Here is a 21,660-nt window from a genome sequence, read left to right on the forward strand (position 1 = left end):
AAAGAACTCCTGACTTTCCATGGCTGTTGGTGGGCCCTCACCATGTATTGACTTAGTCATGTTGAAGAATTTGCTAAATAAGATATTTGCTCATAATCAGAGTATCAGCTTTACCTGATGCTTTTCCATGAGTTCCCTCCATGTTAGGTGGAATTGGAGTGTTTGTTGGCACTTTTAAACTCCATTAAGAGGAAAATGCGGAGAAGGCAGTGGCACCCCACTCCAGTACTCTTGCCTGGAAAATCCCATGGACAGAAGAGCCTGGTAGGCTGCAGTCCATGGGGTCACGAAGAGTTGGACACGACTGAGCGACTTCACTTTCACTTTCCACTTTCATGCATTGGAGAAGGAAATGGCAACCCACTCCTGTGTTCTTGTCTGGAGAATCCCAGGGATGGGGGAGCCTGGTGGGCTGCCGTCTATGGGGTCGCATAGAGTCGGACACAACTGACGCGACCTAGCAGCAGCCTGTTTCTGCATCCCCTCCCTTCCCTGATTAGCAATTGTTTGAATCCATGCTTTGGAACTCAGGGAAAGTCAAGGAGGCTGAATGAAGCCTGTATCCTACAGGTAAGAAATGGAGAACACAGAACTGATCTGTACTCCTGATAAAAAGTCCTTCCATCCAGGTTGGAGACAGTCCCTTAAATTATGTCTTTTTCTAGTCCTGGTTGCAGGTCATGAGGCATCTGATCTTCACCCGAAGCTGGATTACTGAGATGAGCTTCAGAAACAAACTTAGGGTGTTCTTTAAGAATTCAATTAAATTTTACAGTAATATCACTCCTTTCAGGGGTGTTGACGGTCAGCAGTTGCAGTGGCCATGATTTAATCTTTGTAGACGCAGATGGCGAGTGTCAGTCTTCAGTTGGCAGAGCCCCTTTTTGCTCATAAACTTGACCATGATTTTGAGGGGGGCATTTCATGACCATTTTATCCCATGGTGCTGAGAATGTCCATTCTCAGGTTTGGCAAAGATTTTGTTGACAGGTCACTCAATGTGCTGTTACAGGACTAGGCCATAAAACAGTATCCAAAATTCTCTGGACCACCTGTCTCACTAGCCTCTTGGTCCAGGAGAATATTCCCTCTTGTTGCTTCTTGCCATATCTAGAGTTACACTGTTACCATCATCGATCTCATATGGGACTATATATTATTCTATTAGAGGCCTCACACACATTTGACGGTGTAAGAAACAGCAATTTTGTAAAACAGGTGAAATACAAATAACATAGCCAGCAGTATTAGTAAAGTCACAAGTAAGACTTATGTTAAGAACTTCCATTAGATGTAGCCCAGTATATCTCAGGTCACCTGACTTAGTCTGCTCTGTAGAATCTTTATCTTCCAGGGAAATTATATACTGGCATAGTCTGTAAGGCACATAGCCCTGTTTTCTTGTGTTACTAGACTGATCGTCCTTAGTATGATTTAATTGTTTCCAACACAGAGGAGACTTTAAACCTAAATTACCATAGCCTGGTGTTATCTATATAAATCCATTCCATAACTGTGGGAGATTTTTTCCTCCTTTGCTGAAACCTTTCTTATTGCTCTGATTGAGCTTGAGTAATAGAAAAAAGCTCAAATGTATGGCCAGAGTCAGAGCAGACATTATTAATTGGCCTGGTGAGGGGATCCCATCTAGTAATATCACAGTGATGTGAATATGCCTATAATTTTTTTTTTTTAAGTAAATTTTCTCAGGGCCAGCCAGTTAGAGTCTTGTAGTAGAGAAATTTACCAAGGTAACCCAGAACTAGATACAGGTAATTGGCCACAAACCCAACAATTGAATTGATTTCTAAAACTAGCATAGAATCAGGCCTATGATAGAAAAGCATTTGACTTATATGCAAAGGTCTAAGAAGTCAAGAAAACATAAATGATTATACGACCCAGGTCCAGCATCTTGGGGAAGCTGTCTACCTCTGATGTCATCGTCTTCTCATCCTGGTGTAGTGTAGTTTCTCCTGATAAAAAGTCCTTCCATCCAGGTTGGAGACAGTCCCTTAAATTATGTCTTTTTCTAGTCCTGGTTGCAGGTCATGAGGCATCTGATCTTCACCCGAAGCTGGATCACTGAGATGAGCTTCAGAAACAAACTTAGGGTGTTCTTTAAGAATTCAATTAAATTTTACAGTAATATCACATAACAGCAAAGAACTATCTAAGAGATGAGTCTTACTAGATGCAGACCTCCATTAACAAACTGGGATTTAACATTTTTTGAAATATCTTTTCCTCCCTAAAGTTACCTTTATTTTTTATAAAATATAACCAAATTAAGGCTAGTTTGTTTGCAAAATAGGTCTGTTCTCACTAATTTTGGTCTGATGATTTATATAACCATAATTGATTATGGAATTTTTATTTTGTTGAAACATTTATAGAGTCTCAGACTGAACTTTTAAAATAAAACAGGGCTGGAAAACTCACACCAAAAGCTTATCACAGATTTTGCCTAACAAATCAAGGTGAATTCTTCCCTTTATAAGGTCTCAAAAATTTCTTGAGATTTTTGTACCCATGAGATACCCTTCCTAACTCATTTGATAAACTTACTGGAAACCTAAGAATTTCCAATTTTTGATGGAGTCAGAGAAAAATATAATTGTTTTGTTTATAACGTTTAATTTTACCAAAGTATTGTCATAATTAGTTTGAGAGGAAGGTTTTCCCTACTCCCTGAAAACCTAAGATTCAAACCCATAATTTTTCAGACAGAAACCATGAAAGTTATAAGCATATTCGCTGGTTCATTCAGTCCTTTTGTTAACTTTTGTGAAGTCATCAGGTTTTCCATTAGAATACCAGGATATATCAGAATGTTAAGAACTCCATATAATTTCTAGGATATCTGTATTAGTAATCTTACCATACATTATAACATGAGCAGATTTATTAGTCATTTGATAATCTTTTCCATGTAATTTAACCAACCAAATAAACACAGTTTAATATCTCTTTTTTGGATGTTCCAGGGGCCCTCTGAACCACCCCAAAGTTAGCTAGAGGTCAAAGGAACTTCAAAAGACTTCGATTAAGGAACTTTTATCAAAAAGATCAATTAAAAGGGTTTAGAACATTTGATCAGATTTAGTCAATGTTGATGGGTGTATCATTTAGCTTGTTGATATGTCACAATGGGAGTAAATACCAAGACTCGAGGTCTAGTGAAAGTCAGCTCCGCCATCTTGGACCTAGTTGACTCTAACCAGTTTTCTTACGGCTATGTCATTTCTAACAAAATCCATTTATCTAACTAATTGTAATACAATTTTAGAAAATCCTGATCATGCATAACTCTTTTTAGTATTTTTCATACCTTTTTCTTTCTTTCTTTTTTCTATTCAAAACACACTTCCTACTTTCCTTTAGCAACCAAGAACTAACTTTTATATTAGCATTTTATAGATTGGTGAACATAAATACCAGCGATAATTTCTAAAACCCTTGCTTTCTTAAAACATTTTAGGAAGGCACCAAACATTATTCATTTATAGTTCCAAATCTCTTTAGTTTCTCTGTAAAAGGAAATTAGTGTTTAGTAGTAAATGTTTCTGGAGAAGGTGATGGCACCCCACTCCAGTACTCTTGCCTGGAAAATCCCATGGACAGAGGAGCCTGGTGGGCTACAGTCCATGGGGTCGCTAAGAGTAGGACACGACTGAGCGACTTCACTTTCACTTTTCACTTTCATGCGTTGGAGAAGGAAATGGCAACCCACTCCAGTGTTGTTGCCAGGAGAATCTCAGGGACTGGGCAGCCTGGTGGGCTGCTGTATATAGAGTCTCACAGAGTCGGACACGACTGAAGCAACTTAGCAGCAGCAGCAGCAGCAGTAAATGTCTGAAAATCTTATTTTATTTGGAAATGACCTAACTATTCAATAGAATTCCAACACTTTGCACACTTGGCACAACCCTTAGAAATTTAAGTTACACCAATCTGGAGAGACGATTGTAGACAGATATTTCTAAAGAATAATTATTCTCAATAGAGTTTATATAAAAGCTCATATCTCATTTACATTTTTTAGATGTTTCTTCACTTGAGGTAATTTCCTTGTTGACAAACTTGTAACAGATATAATATTTAACTTATATTAAACTTAGGTACAATGAAAATATTCTACTTAATGTTAATTACTCTAAGACATGTCTATATTAGATAGGTCAATAAAAAAAACATTAATATCAGGTATTTAATACTGAATATTTCCCAGTTCACATGAACCTGAAATTTATTGTTTAATTTAGAATTATTTGATTTGTAAGCACTTACTTTTTTTAAGCCAAATAAATAGAGCTCATTTACAAATTAACCTCAAAAATATTACCCAGAGACAAAGACATAGCAAGACATATTTAGACAAACACAGTGCAAGATCTAGCTTCATTTTCTAAGTTTAGTCATGAATTAGATATTACAATATAAAATTTACTAGTTTATTTAAAAAAACAGTTGAAATAAATAAAATTTTAAAAATCTTTTTCCCCTTTTCCCTCAGTCTCAGGAGTTAGAGATGGTCTAGATAAGTGTTCCTGAGAGCCCTGGTCTCAAGGCACAGAGAAAGAAAATCAAGTTCTAACAAAATGCCGGCAGGTCTAAACCACATGGTGGCCAGACAAAGCAAAATGGCCATCAAAAATCACAACACAGATCACAGAGTTAAAACACACACATATAAACCTGGCAGTCCTCATCAGACACTCCCTTAAATATAAGAATACAGTCTCTCAGAAAACCTCCTATAGAGACGCAGAACTTCAGATAAAGGAAAATATCTCAGGTCTTCAAAAACTTCAAAGGGAGGAAAGGAAGCCAGGTTGAAAGAAGGGGGAGGAGGTGGGAGACGGGGGGCAAAAGGGGTGGCCTTACAGACGTCTCCTGCCACCTGCAGATACCCAGGCGTTGTGGGACTTTTCCCTGGGCCTCCAGAGAAGGGAGGACTGGAACTCGGCCCTACCGGAAATCAGACCAGACCAGAACCAGAATTCGAGTTCTCTGCCAAGAGGAGGTGATCAGTCTCCAATCCTCAGCTCAGGCTGAGGGCCCTTCGACCAGATTCTTGCATCCAAGACTGGGGGACTAGAAAAATGGGGAAGGACAGGAAGGGTTAAGGAGAGGAAAGAGAGAGGGAAGGAGAGAGGTCAATAAAGTCTCTTGTTCCTTAGCCGGTCAGGCACTCTGGCCAGTTGTCCACGTCAGGAGGAGACCAGGGACAAAAGGGTCCCAGTTGCGGCCGCTGGGTCTGGTCCTTTGTCAGCACATGTGTCTCCTCGGACAATTCACTTCCGAGTGTTAGACAAGAGGCCATTTTCGGGCCCTGGAAGGAGTCCGCCTTCCTGCAACAGCTCCACTAAACTTCTTTCGTCTTAGAAAGACTGTTGATTGATTTTCCGTGGACAAGAGGACCCTAGGAGGTAGGGCTGGGGGCTCACCCTCACAGCGTGGCCCAGGTCATCCCTGTCCTCCCCTGACCTATCTCCCCTCCTGTGGACCCAAGGGTTCCTCCTACAGGGACCACAGCTCTTAACAGGCTCCGGGGAGGAGGGCCGGTCCAGTTGAGGACAAGTGGGCCATGGGGGAACCCGAGTCACAGATCTGAGACCCCACTGGAGAGAGAGTGAGGCCACCTTCCCAGGGTAACTCAGGCGCCAGCCAGTGAAGCGAGCTGGGAGGTCTGCTCCCAGTCGGGGGCGCCTTGCAAAGAGAGCTTGGGTGCAGGATATGGTGGTGGTGCAGGGACTCGCCTGGAGTGGGGAGCCCCTGCACCCCGTCTCTTCTAGGCGCCTGTGACATCTTCAGGGGAGGGCGGGACTCTGCCCACTCCTCTGGGGAGAAGCAGCCAAGGATGCCAGTGAGCTGCCAAGAGCTGCCTCCTTCCTCCTACCCCACTCTAGGGATTGATGAGAGGAGGGGGTCAGACCCTCTCTGGGTTCAGTAGGATGAGAGCCGCCAGAACCCACCCTACTTATAGGGACAAAATAGGTGATTAAATAGTTAATCCCACTAGGGGATTGTAAGTAGAAAAATGTGGTGGTGGTTTCGTTGCTAAGTCGTGTCCGACTCTTGCGACCCCATGGACTGTATGTAGCCCACAAGGCTCCTCTGTCCATGGGATTCTCCAGGCAAGAAGACTAGAGTGGGTTGCTATTTCCTTCTCCAGGGGATCTTCCTGACCCAGGAATCAAACTGGGGTCCCCTGCATTGCAGGCAGATTCTTTACTGTCTGAGCTATGAGGGAAGCCCAGAAAAATATGGCAGACCCCTATAAGTTGATGATCACTCAAGAAAGTAGGTTTGCTTAACCACAAAACCATGCAACAGAAGGACGAGACCTGCCCCCATACGATAAAACAATGGCCTCATGAGACCCACGTCCTGCCCAGTGAGCTCTGTACGTTAATGATCCCTAGGACATGGTCTTTGAACACATACAAAACAAGAATTCGTGGACCTGGCTTGACCACACGGGGCGAGAAAACTCCCCTGCTCAACCTGGAGGAGGAGCTAATGATGGAAGCATGAAGTCTACTCCGGAAAAAGAAGGTCTTCTCCCCCACCCCACTTTTCCTTTGGTTATAAAACTGTAGCCCACTAAGTTCTTGGGGTATGGCATTTCTTGCCTGCCTCCTTGTAAGCCTCACAACTGTCCTGTTCTAGTAAATCACGTATCTACCGCTTTACTCTCACTGAATCTCTTTACAGAGACATAAGAGACTGCAGTACTGGAGCTCTTCGGAGTCCCCCTGAAATGACACTGCTGTGGAATCCAGAGTCACAAAACACACCTCGGAAGACACTCAAGGCAGTGGAGTACAGTTTATTACGCCAGCGGGTCCAGCGGGGATCAGTTCCCAACAAGGCCCCTGATGTTTCTGAGAGGCCCCGTTTCATACCCCCCACTACGCGACTGGTTACATGTTAGCAACCTCTTTGTTGCATATGTTTGAATTTCACAACAAGTAGGTGCTAGGAGAACAAACAAGATTAAAGGGGGAATGAACAGTGATTAGACATCGAGGGGGGATGTCTCTGGTTAACCTGACAGGCAGCCTGGCCACGACTGCAATCTCCCTTTGTCACCTGTAGGGAGGGAAACCTCCAGGAAACCTGGTTTTCACTAGCAACGGTTTCCTCACTCTCAGGCCCAGGTCACATCCTGTCTTTAAGATGAATGACAGGCCTCGGGATGCAGTCTCTCCTGCTTTCCTCACACGGGCCCCAACGCCACCATATACAGGTTTCACTTCCAGCCTCTGAGCCCCTCTCCTGCCCACCCCCAGCCCAGGCCTGGGGGGGCTATCCATGTTCCAAGTCCTGACCCTGGGACCGCGCGTGTGTGTGTGTTGGGGGTGGGGGTGGGGGCCTAGATGAAAATCGGGCCTGGGGGTGGGCAGAGCTCAGGGCCATTTTCCCAGGGAGAGCCCATCCTGGGCTCACGTGCCTGCTCCTTTGGCCACCTGTGTCTCCAGTGGCTTCTTCGGCTCCCTATGCGGCCCGAGATGGGGGGCTGTCAGCAGAGGACCTGAGGGTTGAGGGAGAGACAAAGGGGGTGGTCCTGGGGGGGACGACCCCTCCAGCCCTCAGGAGGAAGCCCCCTCCAGCTCTCAGGAGGAAGCCAGCAACTAGAAGCGTTACCAGGTCCAAGCGCCCTCTGCTCGCCGCACGACAGGCCAATGAATCCAAGGTGCTGGGGCAAGGACTTTACTCGGAAAGCCAGCTGATCGAAGAAATGGCAGGCTAGCACCGCAAGATAACCATCTTACTGGGGTCTGGATGCCAGGTTCTTTTATAGATCCAAGGGAAAGACGCAATAAGGAACTGAAGTCAAAGGGCAGAGCAGAGAGGGAGAGGCAGTGGGGAAGCAAAGGGAAAGGGCCTTCAGCCTTGTGAAACAGCTCCAAGGGAATGGCCTGCCTTTGGAAGGGCTGTGTTAATCTCTGCTATTCACAGATGAGCAAGGTCGATCCTCTCTCCTGCTGCTGCTGCTGTTGCTAAGTCGCTTCAGTCGCGTCTGACTCTATGCGACCCCATAGAGGGCAACCCACCAGTCTCCCCCATCCCTGGGATTCTCCAGGCAAGAATACAGGAGTGGGTTGCCATTTCCTTCTCAAGCTGAACAAAGGCACTTCAGTTTATAGTTGGGCAGGGGGTCAGGGTCCTCCAGGCAAGCCATTAAGTATCATTATAATAACAAAAGCAACAAAATCAAGTCAAAGAAACAGTTTCCAGCGTAGAGTCAGAATTGGCTTCCTCCAAATGGCAATGGCACCCCACTCCAGTACTCTCGCCTGGAGAATCCCGTGGACGGAGGAGCCTGGTAGGCTGCACTCCATGGGGTCTCTGAGAGTTGGACACGACAGAGCGACTTCACTTTCACTTTTCACTTTCACGCATTGGAGAAGGAAATGGCAACCCACTCCAGTGTTCTTGCCTGGAGAATCCCAGGGATGGGGGAGCCTGGTGGGCTGCCGTCTATGGGGTCGCACAGAGTCGGACACCACTGAAGCGACTTAGAAGCTGCAGCAGCAGCAACAGAATCAAGATTGCCAGGAGAAATACCAATAACCTCAGACATGCAGATGACACCACCCTTAAGGTAGAAAGTGAAGGGGAACTAAAGAGCCTCTTGATGAAAGTGAAAGAGAAGAGTGAAAAAGCTGGCTTAAAACCCAACCTTCAAATAAATGAAGATCAAGGCATCTGGTCCCTTTAGGTAGTTAGAACTAGGAAACAGAGTCCAGAATGGTGGTGGCTTAAAGATAAGGAAGAGAAAAGCCCGCGAAAATAGAACAGAGGACCGGAATGAGGACCTCAGGTAAAACAAACAACACTCCTGGCTGGCCCAATTTACATAGGACAGGCCCGGGGGAGAGAAAAACATATAAAAAGAGGAGCCAAACCTCTCTCTCTCTCCCCTACCCCAACCTCCCGCGCGCTGGGGTTCTCTTCTCTTTGCGTCTCTAGGTCGACATGCCCTCACGCCTCGAAGATGGATTTCCCTGCTATTATCTAAATAAAACAGAGCTGTAACATTGAGCTGTAACACTGATTTGTCGAAGAGCTATAACACGGTCCGTTCGAGACCTGAGAGCTATAACACGGTCTGTCCAAGACCTGAGAGCTGTGACACGCCGAGGGGGACTTTAATGTCGTCCGCCACTCCAAATCTTTGTTGTGATGAGACAGAGCCGAGGAGCATGCACTCGCAAGACAGCCCCATCACTTCAGGGCACAAAGATGGGGAAACAATGAAAATAGTGACAGACATTATTTTCTCGGGCTCCAAATTCACTGCAGATGGTGACTGCAGCCATGAAATGAGAAGATGCTTGCTCCATGGGAGAAAAGCTATCGTTGTAGCCATGGGTTCCAGAAAACAAACTCACTCAGAAGGACAGTGCAGATAGTGGAGTGCAGTTTATTACACCGACGGGCCCAAGGCAGAGTCTCCTCTTAGCCAAGGACCCCGACCAGTTTTTTTGAAAACCTGATATACCCTAAGTGTACGGGCCCAAATCCACCTCCCCAAATTCCCTGAAACTAGTCTGAACAAAAGAAAAGATATAATTAAAGTAAACCCGAGATTCATATGCCTAAAGCCTAGGTAGTTAACAGTGGACAATTATCAATAGGCCTGTGGTCACATCCTGATGAACATAATGGAATTTACCACCTTGTTCTGTTACAGAGATAATTAGCATATTCTTTTAGGCAACGGAGAGTCCAAGTACAAGTCCGAGGCTCTTTTATCTGGGGATCTGGTTTTATGCCATTTCTATAGACACAAGGCACAAAGTTCAGAGTCCACTGGGAGGGTGACCATGCTGGTCGCCTAATGTTCGCAGCCAGCCTAAGATGCAGTCCAGCTCTGTTTGTTTCCTCCTTCATTCCCCCGTCATGATGCTCTTAACTCATATCATGAGCATCATTCATAAGGATATATTGAATACACTGTAAAATTCAGGGTCCACAAAGCAGAACTATCACGGCAACTATAACAATGGTAAATATAGTTTTCCACCAACCGCCCTTCACCCAAGATAGGACCGAAGTCCACAAAGGAATGTTTTCATTTAACATTGCTTTTACCTGGGTTTTCACGTCATCTAAAGCAGCTGATACATTGCCAGATAAGTCAGGAATGCATACATAGCTTTCAACCTTAATTATAGCCCAGGTCCCTCCTTGAGCAACTGTGAGTATGTCCAAAGCCATTCTATTTTGAATTCCTGCTTTTCTCATTTGGATTCGCTCTTCATTTAAGGCTTGGATGGCTTTTGTTCTATCTAGGAGGGCCTGTTTTGTGAAATTAGTCAAGGCCTCTACTTTAATCATAATATCTGTTGTCCTTATAGAGGGTATGAATAAGGCAATATACTCACACCATTGAAACACAGATCTTGTCCACCTAGCATGTAAATAAGGTAGATTTACCGGGGGTTGTTGTAGGTTAGGCTTTTGTTACACTGGAGTTTATATAAAATGTAACCCTATGACCTAAGTGTATTGACTGTAGGTCTGGCTTATACCCAGAGAGCAGGGAGAGATTATGATTGTGTCCCAGAGAAGAGCAGAGTGGTTTAAAATCTCCTTGGCGGAGCGGTGACAGCCACCAGGGAAGTCCATCCGTCACAGAGGCAGAGCCCCACATACCCAACAGATGGAGGTATTGTGGAAGTTGGCGTAGGAATGTGCACGTTGATGAGGCCAAGCAGCAGGAGTTGACTGTGCAGCTTCATCCTGAAGGGGCTCATCCAGGACCTTCTTTTCCTCCTTCTTAAGGATGGTCTTAGTCCTCGAGGGTCAGCGGGGTCCCCCTGTGCAGTCCACTCAGCGTTTTTTGGGTCTGCGTGGTATGTTCTCTTCACCCTCGCATGATGGATCCAAGGGGCAATATCTGCCACTTTAACTGCAGTGGGGTAGTTAGAATAACATAAGGGCCCTTTCACCAAGGGGCTAGCAAATCAGGTTTCCAATCTTTGACCCATACTTGGTCACCAAGCGTAATCTCATGAATCTGTTCCCCAAGGGGGAACGGCACCCTTTCTTGTACAAACTTAGTTACCTGATTTATTACCTTACCCAGTTCCATCTGCTGTGAAATCCTGTTTCCCCTTACCTGAGGCAAATTTGTTGACACCTCTTTTATTATGGGAGGGGGCCTCTCATACACAATTTCATATGGAGAATAGCCTTGGGACTGTGGGGTCATCCTGAGTCTGAGCAGAGCCATTGGAAGCAAGTCCACCCAGGAGCAGTCAGTCTCTCTTTAAGTATCCGGTTGGTTCATTCCACCGTCTCAGAACTCTGGGCCTATATGCAGTGTGCAGTTCCCATTTGATGTTTAAAGTTTTGTTTACTTGTTGTACTAAATCAGCTACAAAAGCCAGGCCATTGTCTGATCCAATTCTGGCAGGAAATCCACATCTGAGAACTATTTCCCTAAGCAGGCACCGGGCTACTTCTGATGTTCTTTCAGTCCAGGTAGGAAAATCTTCTACCCGACCCGAGAACGTACATACCATGACCAGCAGGTAATGGTAGTTTCGGTGAGGTTTCATTTCAGTGAAGTCCACTCCCAGGTGTTCAAAGGGCAGCGTGCCTTTCAGCTGAATACCTGGAGGTTTTTGTCCGAATACCCGAGAGGCAGCATTAACCTGTGAGCAGGCAGCATGGCCTAGGTGGGTCGCTTGGTGTGTTTGGCTTACCAGAGTGTGTGCCAGCTCCTCTGGTACCAATAATTTGCCACTTGGCAATTCCCACCATCCCTTTTCAGTCTTGATGGCCCCTTCCGCTTTGGCTAACCTGACAGCCGTCGTCCTTGTTTTATCAGGCTGGTGCCATCAGTGTATAGGACCCAACTAGGGTCTGGAACCTTGTGTCCTTCTTTAAAACAAACCCCAGATACCTTACCTCCTGCTTGCAGATCTGTGCCTTCTTCTTTGACACCCAGTAACCCACTCCAGTGTTATTGCCTGGAGAATCCCAGGGACGGGGGAGCCTGGTGGGCTGCCGTCTGTGGGGTCACACAGAGTCAGACACGACTGAAGTGACTTAGCAGCAGCAGGAGCAACAGCAACCTGCTCCCGTCAGCAACTGGAGCAATGTTTTTGTCCCTTCCCAACATTTTTCCTCTCAGCAGCCAGCAGCAGGTCATCCCCTTATTGTAGGAGCCAACATCCATATTCTTTTGGATGGAATGAGTCCAGGTCAGAAGCCAAGGCTTCCCCCAAAGATGGCTGGGGAGTTCTTAAACCCTTGTGGGGGAGTCCAGGTGAGCTGTTGTTTGGTGCCCCCGACTGGATCTGCCCATTCAAAGGCAAAGATGGGCTGTGACGCTGGGGCAAGGCATATGCAGAAGGCATCCTTGAGATCTAGGCGAGTATAAACTTTAGTCCTCGGTGGGAGGAGGCTAAGTAAGGTGTAGGGGTTTGGAACAGTGGGGTGTAAAGTCACAGTAGCCTGGCTGACTAGCCTGAGATCCTGTACAGGCCTATAGCCCTGTCCTCCTTCCTTTTTGACTGGCAGGATTGGCGTATTCCAAGCCGACTGGCACTCTCCTAGAATGCCCGCTTGTTTAAATCTATTGATGTGGGGCAGTATGCCGGCCCAGGCCTCTATCGGTAGCAGGTACTGGCGCTTTCTAACCAGGATGGTGCCTGGTTTGAGTTCTATTATCACTGGGGCTTGATGTTTAGCCAACCGGGGGGGAGGGGGGTTGTCTTTCGCCCAGACCTCAGGGAATAATTGAGTTAGCTCTCTCTCATGCTCTTCCGGCCCATCCGGTTCTTCCTTGGGCGGCTCATGCAACCTCCCCTCATCTTGGGGTGGTATTGAGAGAGAGAGCAAAAAAGTCATAGTGTCCATCTGGAAGGTGGGCCTCTCCTCGGGGGAGAAAGTTACTTGCGCTCCTAGTTTGGAGAGCAAGTCTCTTCCCAACAGGGGTACTGGGCACTCAGGAATGTAGAGGAATTCATGAATCACTTGGTGCCCCCCATCTGACATTTTCTGGGCTGGCAAAACGATTTAATCATCTCTTCTCCCGATACCTCAGTTACAGCAGTAGTCTTTTTGGACAGTGGTGCCACAGATTTTGTTACTACTGACAGTTCTGCTCCTGTATCCACCATGAAGTCAATGATTTGGTCCCCCACTTCTAAGGTTACCGTGGGCTTTCAGGGACCTGATATCTCTGAGCCCCGGCAGCCCTATTTAATTTCCAAAGTCAGCAAGCCCCACAGCTGTGGGAGCTTCCTCTTCTTCCTTGCCTTAGGGCATTCATTCTTCCAGTGGCCAAAACCTTAGCACCGGGCACACTGGTTTGGCTGCAACGGGGTCCTGGGCCTCCGTTGGGACCGGTTGAAGGACCGTCCTGTCCCTGGGGCAGAGGAGGTTTTCCAGAGGGCCCAAGATAGACTTTCCCAGAGCAGCAGCTAGCATTGCAAATCTCTTGTCTGTCCTCTTTCGTTCCCTCCGGCTCTCTGGCAGAGCGTCAGTTCAGTTCAGTCGCTCAGTCGTGTCCAACTCTTTGCAACCCCATGAACCGCAGCACGCCAGGCCTCCCTGTCCATCACCAACTCCCGGACTTCACTCAGACTCACATCCATCGAGTCAGTGATGCCATCCAGCCATCTCATCCTCTGTTGTCCCCTTCTCCTCCTGCCCCCAATCCCTCCCAGCATCAGAGTCTTTTCCAATGAGTCAACTCTTCGCATGAGGTGGCCAAAGTACTGGAGTTTCAGCTTTAGCATCATTCCTTCCAAAGAAATCCCATGGCTGATCTCCTTCAGAATGGACTGGTTGGATCTCCTTGCAGTCCAAGGGACTCTCAAGAGTCTTCTCCAACACCACAGTCCAAATGCATCAATTCTTCGGCGCTCAGCCTTCTTCACAGTCCAACTCTCACATCCATACATGACCACTGGAAAAACCATAGCCTTGACTAGACGGACCTTAGTCGGCAAAGTAATGTCTCTGCTTTTGAATATGCTATCTAGGTTGGTCATAACTTTTCTTCCAAGGAGTAAGTGTCTTTTAATTTCATGGCTGCAGTCACCATCTGCAGTGATTTTGGAGCCCCAAAAATAAAGTCTGACACTGTTTCCACTGTTTCCCCATCTATTTGCCATGAAGTGATGGGACCAGATGCCATGATCTTCATTTTCTGAATGTTGAGCTTTAAGCCAACTTTTTCACTCTCCCCATTCACTTTCATCAAGAGGCTTTTTAGTTCCTCTTCACTTTCTGCTATAAGGGTAGAAAGAGGAACTGACATAAGAGGAACTGGCAGAGTGTAGTCTCTGCTTAATTCCAAGGGCTCCCTTCCCTTCCTATCAGTACTCACCGGGAGAGGAGGGTATAATTTGGGCAGTTCGGCTGGCACCAGTTCCTGGAAGTGTTGGCCAGAGGCTTCTGTCACCGGGATCGGAGCCTGCCAAGGTGACAGCTCTACGACCTCCAGGAGAGCTGGCCGAGGAGCAGCGGCTGCTGCAGGAACTTCACCTGGCCCTGGATCGGACATTAAGGCGGCCTCCGGGCCTGGTGGAGCACAGGGCCGGTGGGTGCGTCGTCATCCAGTATGGGGGAGGGGCAGGTCATCCTTGTCCAAATCCTGCCAGATCCCAGAGGGAGAAGTGGGTGTCTTCACCTGCCGGTCAGCAAGGTTGAACCAGAACACCACGTGGTCTAAGACTGTTTCTCCCTTAAAGTCTGTTCTGCCTTGGTGGGCTTGATCAGGTGCAGATGAAAACACAGATGGGTTAAATATCCCATGTCCCACGCCGTCTCCGGAAAAGCCAATTCATACTCACTTATGTATCCCTCTCCTTCTAGCCTGACAATTCCGAGGGGGTCAAGAATTTCACAGCAGACGGGACACCTCCAGGGGAATATGAGCATATAGGGAAAAGTTTCCTATCCTAAAAATCCCCTGGTGATCGCTGGTAATAATTTTCCCTGAGATGGCGTGGACACACCTCCTAAGTGACCTTTGCAAATTTCCTTCCTAAGCCCTAGCACACCCGTGGACCTGTGTACAAAGCAATCGCCCTCTGCCTATTCCAGGCCCCTGTGGGTCCGTGCCCCTTCTAGTCCCTCCCAGGGGGGTGATCAGGCCCCCTCTTCCACCCTCACGGGTGGGTTCCTCCTCACCTGAGCGCTCAGTTTCCCTGCTGCTGTACACTACCTGCTAACGTGAAAGGTCCGGCCACTGAGACACAGGATCCTTCCAGAAGGGCGAGGCGTCTTCCCCCTTCTAGAAGATTCAAGTCACAAGGCTTCGGAGTAGTCCCAAATGAGACTTGTCTCCTCAAAGTAAGGAGTTTCCTGGCCAATGCACCAAATGTTATAGCCACGCGTTCCGGGAAACAAACTCACTCAGAAGGACAATGCAGATAGTGGAGTGCAGTTTATTACACCTGTGGGCCCATGGCAGAGTCTCTTCTTAGCCAAGGACCCCGATCAGTTTTTGTGAAAATCTTATATACCTTAAGTGTATTTGCTTAAACCCACCTCCCCAAATTCCTTGAAACTAGTCTGGACAAGGTAAAAGAGAGATACGATCAAAGTCAACCCATGATCCATGTGTCACAAGGCTAGATAAACAGTGGACATTTACTAATAGGCCTGTGGTCACATCCCGATAAACATAATGGAATTTACCACTTTGTTCTGTTACAGAGATAATTAGCATATTCTTTTAGGCAACGGAGAGTCCAAGTACAAGTCCTGAGGCTCTTTTATCTGGGGATCTGGTTTTCCATTGGTATGCCATTTCTTGTGTTTTTTTTTTTTTTTAATTATATTTATTTATTGGCCGCACTGTACATGTGGGATCTTCGTTCCCCGACCTGGGATCAAACCTGCACCCCCTGCATCGGAAGCCCAGACTCCTAGCCACCGGACCACCAGGCAAGTCCCTGGTATGCCATTTCTATAGACCCAGGGCACAAAGTTCAGAGTCCATTGGGAGGATGTAGCCTAATGTTCGCAGCCAGCCCAAGATGGAGTCCAGCTCTGTCTGTTTCCTCCTTCACTATGACCAACCCAGACAGCATATTAAAAAGCAGCATCATTACTCCGATGGACCTTCAGACTAACCCATGTCCCAGCAGCTCCCATACCTAGAGCACCCGCCACCTGCACTTGGCACCCAGACCTCAAATGCTTTCCTTCCCAGGACTGTCACGGGTTTCTCCAGGGGGCTGTCCTCCCACAGTGCACCCTCTGCTGAGGCTTCTTGTTGTTCAGTCCCTCAGTCATGTGCGACTCTTTGAGACCCCATGGACTGCAGCACCCCAGGCTTCCCTGTCCATCACCAACTCCCGGAGCCTGCTCAAACTCATGTGCACTGAGTTAGTGATGCCATCCAACCACCTCATCCTCTGTCGTCTCCTTCTCCTCCTGCCTTTAGTCCTTCCAAGCATCAGGGTCTTTTCTACTGAGGTTATATCCTTTTTATTCAGGGGTCCTAGAAAGTGCCCGTGGTCGGGGCTCAGAGAGGGGAGTCCCACTATGCTCTGGCTCAGTCACCAGCCCAGGGGACCGTCTGGTGTCTCCCAGACAGACAGGAGCCAGGCAGGGGCCAGAGGAACTCTGAAAGCTAGGGCAGAGCAAAGTCAGGTCCAGCCATAGCTGCTGGACATCCAGGGTCATGAGACAGCCCTCGAGTGAGAGGCCCTAGCCAGCAGGTTGGGCCCTTGGAAGTCACAGGTGAGCAGTAGCAAGGCAATGCAGGTGATGCTAAGATTAGGGAGGAGGGGACGCCGAGTCCTCCCTGGCATGGGCTGTGGGCACCAAACAGGCATCATGGGAGGAGGCCAGATGCTGGGCAGGACTGTCCGCCTCCCTGCAGGCAGCGGGTTCAGGGCTCCCTGGGAGGGGCAGGCGAGGGGGCGGGGCCGGACCAGATGGAGCTGAGCATGGCTGCAGGGAAACGCAGGCATCACATGGGTTCCTGAGCGCTGAGACTGGGGAGTCTGGACACCTGACCACAGTGTGCCTGGACTGGACAGCGCGGCGCCTGGGCAGATGCCGGGAGGTGGGAGGGAGAGAAAGTCCTGAGCAGAGCCCGAGAGATGCCCCCTTTCCCCTCCCCGCCCCTCCCCTTCCGCTCCTGGGGCTCCCCTGCCCCTCCCCTCCCCACCTGCCCTCTCTCGGGCTGTGGGAAATGGAAACTCAGAGCTCTGGGCTCCTCCTCCTGCCCCTCCCCCGCCCAGCCCCACGCAGCCTCCCTCCACTCCTGCAGAGTCTGGGCCTCCTAGCCGCACCCAGTGGGGGAGGGGCAGCAGGAATGGAGAGAATCATCAGCTGCTTCCAGGAGGTCTCCAAGGGTCACAGTCACCAGGAGGCTCTGAGCCCTGCTTTTCATTTCGCTGTGTAGTTGTGGGTAGAGTAATAACAGACTATTATCACCTGCAAAATAGTCTGTGCACAGAGATGAAAGCTGAGGTTAGCATGCGTGGGAATAGAGCATTGGTTACACAGCTGTCCTTCCACTGCCATCTGCCCCGGGCTCTGGTGTCTCCTGACTGTGACGGTCATGTCCAGCTGGGCATCTTCCTCTGGCCTGGCCTGTGTTTCAGGACTCAGTCAAAAGTGGGGTCTTCAGTGCAGAAGGAACCCAACAGGAGGCAGAGAGACAGGAAGGGCAACGGCTTGTTAGTGTGGGCCACTGGGCAGGGCACCGCCATCAGGGCTGGGTGGGCTACATTGCTTTTATTGTAGAAGAAGTTGGGAAGGGAAAAAAGGCCATCTTCTTACTCATTCTTGAGTAGATGTCAAACTTTCCTCACCAGCTCCTCCTCCACGTCTGGCAGGGAAGTCTTCTTGTTTTTACATTGTTGAACTGGGATTGTCCTGGTGCTATGGAAATGTGCAAAAAGGCCAAAAAGGTGGTCACTCTCAACTACAAATTGGCACTTGCTGTCTCCAAGGATTAAAGCATGTGCTGCTGTGGCTGCTGACCTCCAACACTCCCTGAAGGAGTTTACATCGGAGATCAAGAATGAGGCATTCTGTGCCCTCGGGAAATTGGTATGTCTTCAGTAAGATGTTTTTAGGAGCTGATATTATCAACCCAGTTCTTGCATCTCCTCATATCTGGAAAAGCACTAAATTCCTTTGTGGTGACATCTGCTTCTCATGACTAGCGAAGCCTACAAAAATATGTGCTTGATTGCAGGATCTCCCTTTCACCAAAATCACATATATATTGATCTTTCCCCACCTGCCTCTTTGGAGCAGTTTCTCAGAGCTATCTGAGGTGCTGTCTCCTGGGCTGCAGCCCTCATTTTGCCCCCAACAAAACTTCACTTGAAACTCTCACGTTGTGCATTTTTTTAAAGTCGATTTAACAGGATTTGAGTCTCATTCCACCATTGTTTGGGGACATGTCTTGCGCTTCTGTTGTGTGGTTTGTTGCTAAGCAAGCCTGCTTTCTTGAGTGATCATTAACTTACAGAGGTCTCCCATACTTTTTTCTTTACTTATGGTCTCTTAGTGGGAGTAACTATTTAATCACCTACTTCGCTTCTTCACTCTGTCCCTTTCACCACCACTGCCCAGCCTTGCTCAAAACAGGAGGGAAGTGGGCAGGGCACAAGCTTTAAAAGGATGACATAGCCCAAAGTGAAAGTGTTAGTTGCTCAGTCGTGTCTGACTCTTTGGGACCCTATGGACTGTAGCCCACCAGACTCCTCTGCCCATGGGATTCTCCAGGTAAGAATGCAGGAGTGGGTTGCCATACCCTTCTCCAAGGGATCTTCCCAACCCAGGGATAGAACCTGAGTCTCTTATATCTCCTGCATTGGCAAGTGGGTTCTTTACCACTAGTGGCACCGGGAAGCCCTGCAGAACTCAGAGACATATTATCACGTATTCCCCTTGAGGAGGAACTAGGACCCTGCTTTGTATTATCACCGCACTCTTGTTTGACTGCTTTTCCTCTGTCCCAGCGTTCCTTTGTCCCCTGAAGACCACTGATTACTGACCATGTTCAAGGGCAAGCTCTGTGGCCAGGCTTAGATCACAACATGGCTTTTCTTATATCAAGAAAGCCATTCCTGACTCTTTCTCCAGGGACTCTCTAACCTACCTGCTTACACCGTTTCAGTCTTTTTCCGGGACTTTGCTGAGGACTCTAGCCTGGGAGATGGCCTCTCAGTAGCTCTGAGGAAATGTTCTGCAAAGGTAGGGGAGAAGTCGGATCTACGTGAATTTTTTCGATTGGGAAATACAGGCAGTCAACTCTTGTCGTTGTTCAGTCACTCTTTGCAACCCATGGACTGTAGCCCCCCAGGCTCCTCTGTCCATCGGACTCCCCAGGTAAGCGCAGTGGAGTGGGCTGCCATTTCCTTTTACACATACCTACTAGCAGGCTGCTAATTAGAGAAAGGAAATGTCTCAGAACTCAGAGCATGGCACCACGCCCCTCACCCACAACATGCATTGAGATAACATTGCCACCAGGTGAGTCATCCCGGGCCATTAAACGATTGATAGAAACCTTGAAGAAAGGCAGATTTCCATACAAATATACAGTTTCATTAACACAGATTAGGAGAACATTTGTATGAGTCAAACATACTGGTTTGTTGAGTGATTATTGGTTCTGATTCATAGGTGGAACCGACTTGAAGAGAGTCTAGGGTAAATACATAGTTCATTAACATAACTTAACATAGCTTAAGGAAAACATTTCCACAAGAAAAATGCGTTGGTTAGCTCAAGGTTTAAGAAAAGTTCAGTTCAGTTGGAACCAGATATCATCATGGCAACACAGAATTTAAAAACAAACCCCCTTTTAATTTTGTACAGAGAAGGGAAAAAATCTGACACTTGTAGTTTGCTTCCTCCTGCTGCTTAAGCGAGAGAGAAAAATGTCTGACTGTTGCAGCCTATTTCCTCCAGGCCCCTGGACTTCCTGCCTGTGACCCTCATACCTTCACTATCTCCCGGAGCTTGTCCAGTGAGTCAGTGATGCCATCCAACCATCTCGTCCTCTGTCATCCCCTTCTCCTGCCCTCAATCTTTCCCAGCATTAGGGTCTTTCCCAATGAGTTGGCTCTTCGCACCAGGTAGTTTACAGCTAACCACAAAAGACAGACATCTCATGTTAATGATTTTAGTGCTTTCTACGTATGGGAAGATGCAAGAATTGGGGGTCATTGGAATTTTTCCTTAGACCCACATCTTAGCTATCTAGGGGCGCATGTCCAAAACACAGAAGGCTTCCTCCTGTTCTCCCCATTGGATGGCTGCAATTTAATCCTTGTGGAACTGGCCTGGTGGGGAGCAGCGTTCTGGTTTTGCTTTGTTTTTCTTTTTTTTTTTTGCCGCACCGGGTAGCGTGTGGAATCTTGGTTCCCCAACCAAGGAACAAACCCGAGCCCCTTGCAGTGGACATGCAGTCTCCACCACTGGACCACCAGGGAAGTCCTTGAGCTTTCTGCTTTTAGGGCTCAGGACTCCAGGGGTAACCAGCATTCCTGGGGGACACTCTGATTTCTTCTCCTTTGTTTCCTGTTTTGGTTTTTAATGCTGGTCTGGCCCCTAAATGAATCTCAACATTTTTACCACCCCAGAGTCTCAACCAGACGGCTGTAATGTGCTTCTAGATCCTTCCACAATATGTAGGCTGAGCCTGGATCTCCTTCCCCTCCCCATCCTGCTGGACCACCTTGATTTCTCAGGGCAGACTCCTCCTCCTGCCCTTCCCTGGAGCTCTATCATCGCCTTGGTGCTCAACCTCAAGTGTTGGCTGGAGTTTTCCTTGGTGGCAATGAGGACACTGCCCTCGTGGGTGTCACAGGGCCCGTCTGTGCAAAGCTGCTCACCTGCCCCGTGACCAGGGCCCATGACATGGGCCAGAACCCGAGCCCCGCAGTGACCACTGCCCTGCCCTGCTGCACAGTGATCCTTGGGCTTTGGACCCAAGCACATAGGAGCTCCTGGATGGCCCAGGCCGAGCTCTGCTGTGTTCATTCCCACCACCCTGCAATCCTGGATCCACTGCTCCTGGGCCACCAGCCTAATCAAAGAATCCCCTTGGCTTAGAACTCAGGCCCCACTGCAGACCCTGGGGGTCCATGGCTGGCCGAAGACCACTGTGGGGCTTGCCGGGGAGTAGGCATGAGCTCAGGGAGCAGCACCTCAGCCCTTCTCCAGGGGAGTCCCTCCCACACACCCCTGGGACAGGGGCCTTGCTCCCCCTTACTCAGCTCCTGTGTGCCTCCCCCCACCCATCCATGCTGTGTGTCCTTTGCAGCCCAACTGGCCCAGATAGCCCTACCCAAGTCCCAGAACGTGTGGGGTGATCTCCTCCCTTCCAATCCCATCCCTCCCTCTGTAGGGTCCTGCCTCCCACCTAGAATTGGGCTGACCACCTCCCTTGCCCCACCCCAGTCTCCCTGTCCAGTCCAGTCCTGTCCTGAGGATCAAATGATCCCACCCAGCTGAGGGCAGCTACCTGTGAACTTGGGTGACCCCTCTCCCCAAGGGCCTCCAAGTGGGCTTCAGGGTGGAGCCCCATCACAGGGAACTGTCAGACCCCTTTACACCTGAGGCTCTGGAGCTCTGCTGCCCCCCTCACTAGGACCCCGACGGGAAGGGTGATCTCAGGCTGAGGGCCACAGCAGAGCCAGA

The sequence above is a fragment of the Ovis aries genome, chromosome 9 (genome assembly GCF_016772045.2).
Source record: "Ovis aries strain OAR_USU_Benz2616 breed Rambouillet chromosome 9, ARS-UI_Ramb_v3.0, whole genome shotgun sequence".
Taxonomy (NCBI): domain Eukaryota; kingdom Metazoa; phylum Chordata; class Mammalia; order Artiodactyla; family Bovidae; genus Ovis; species Ovis aries.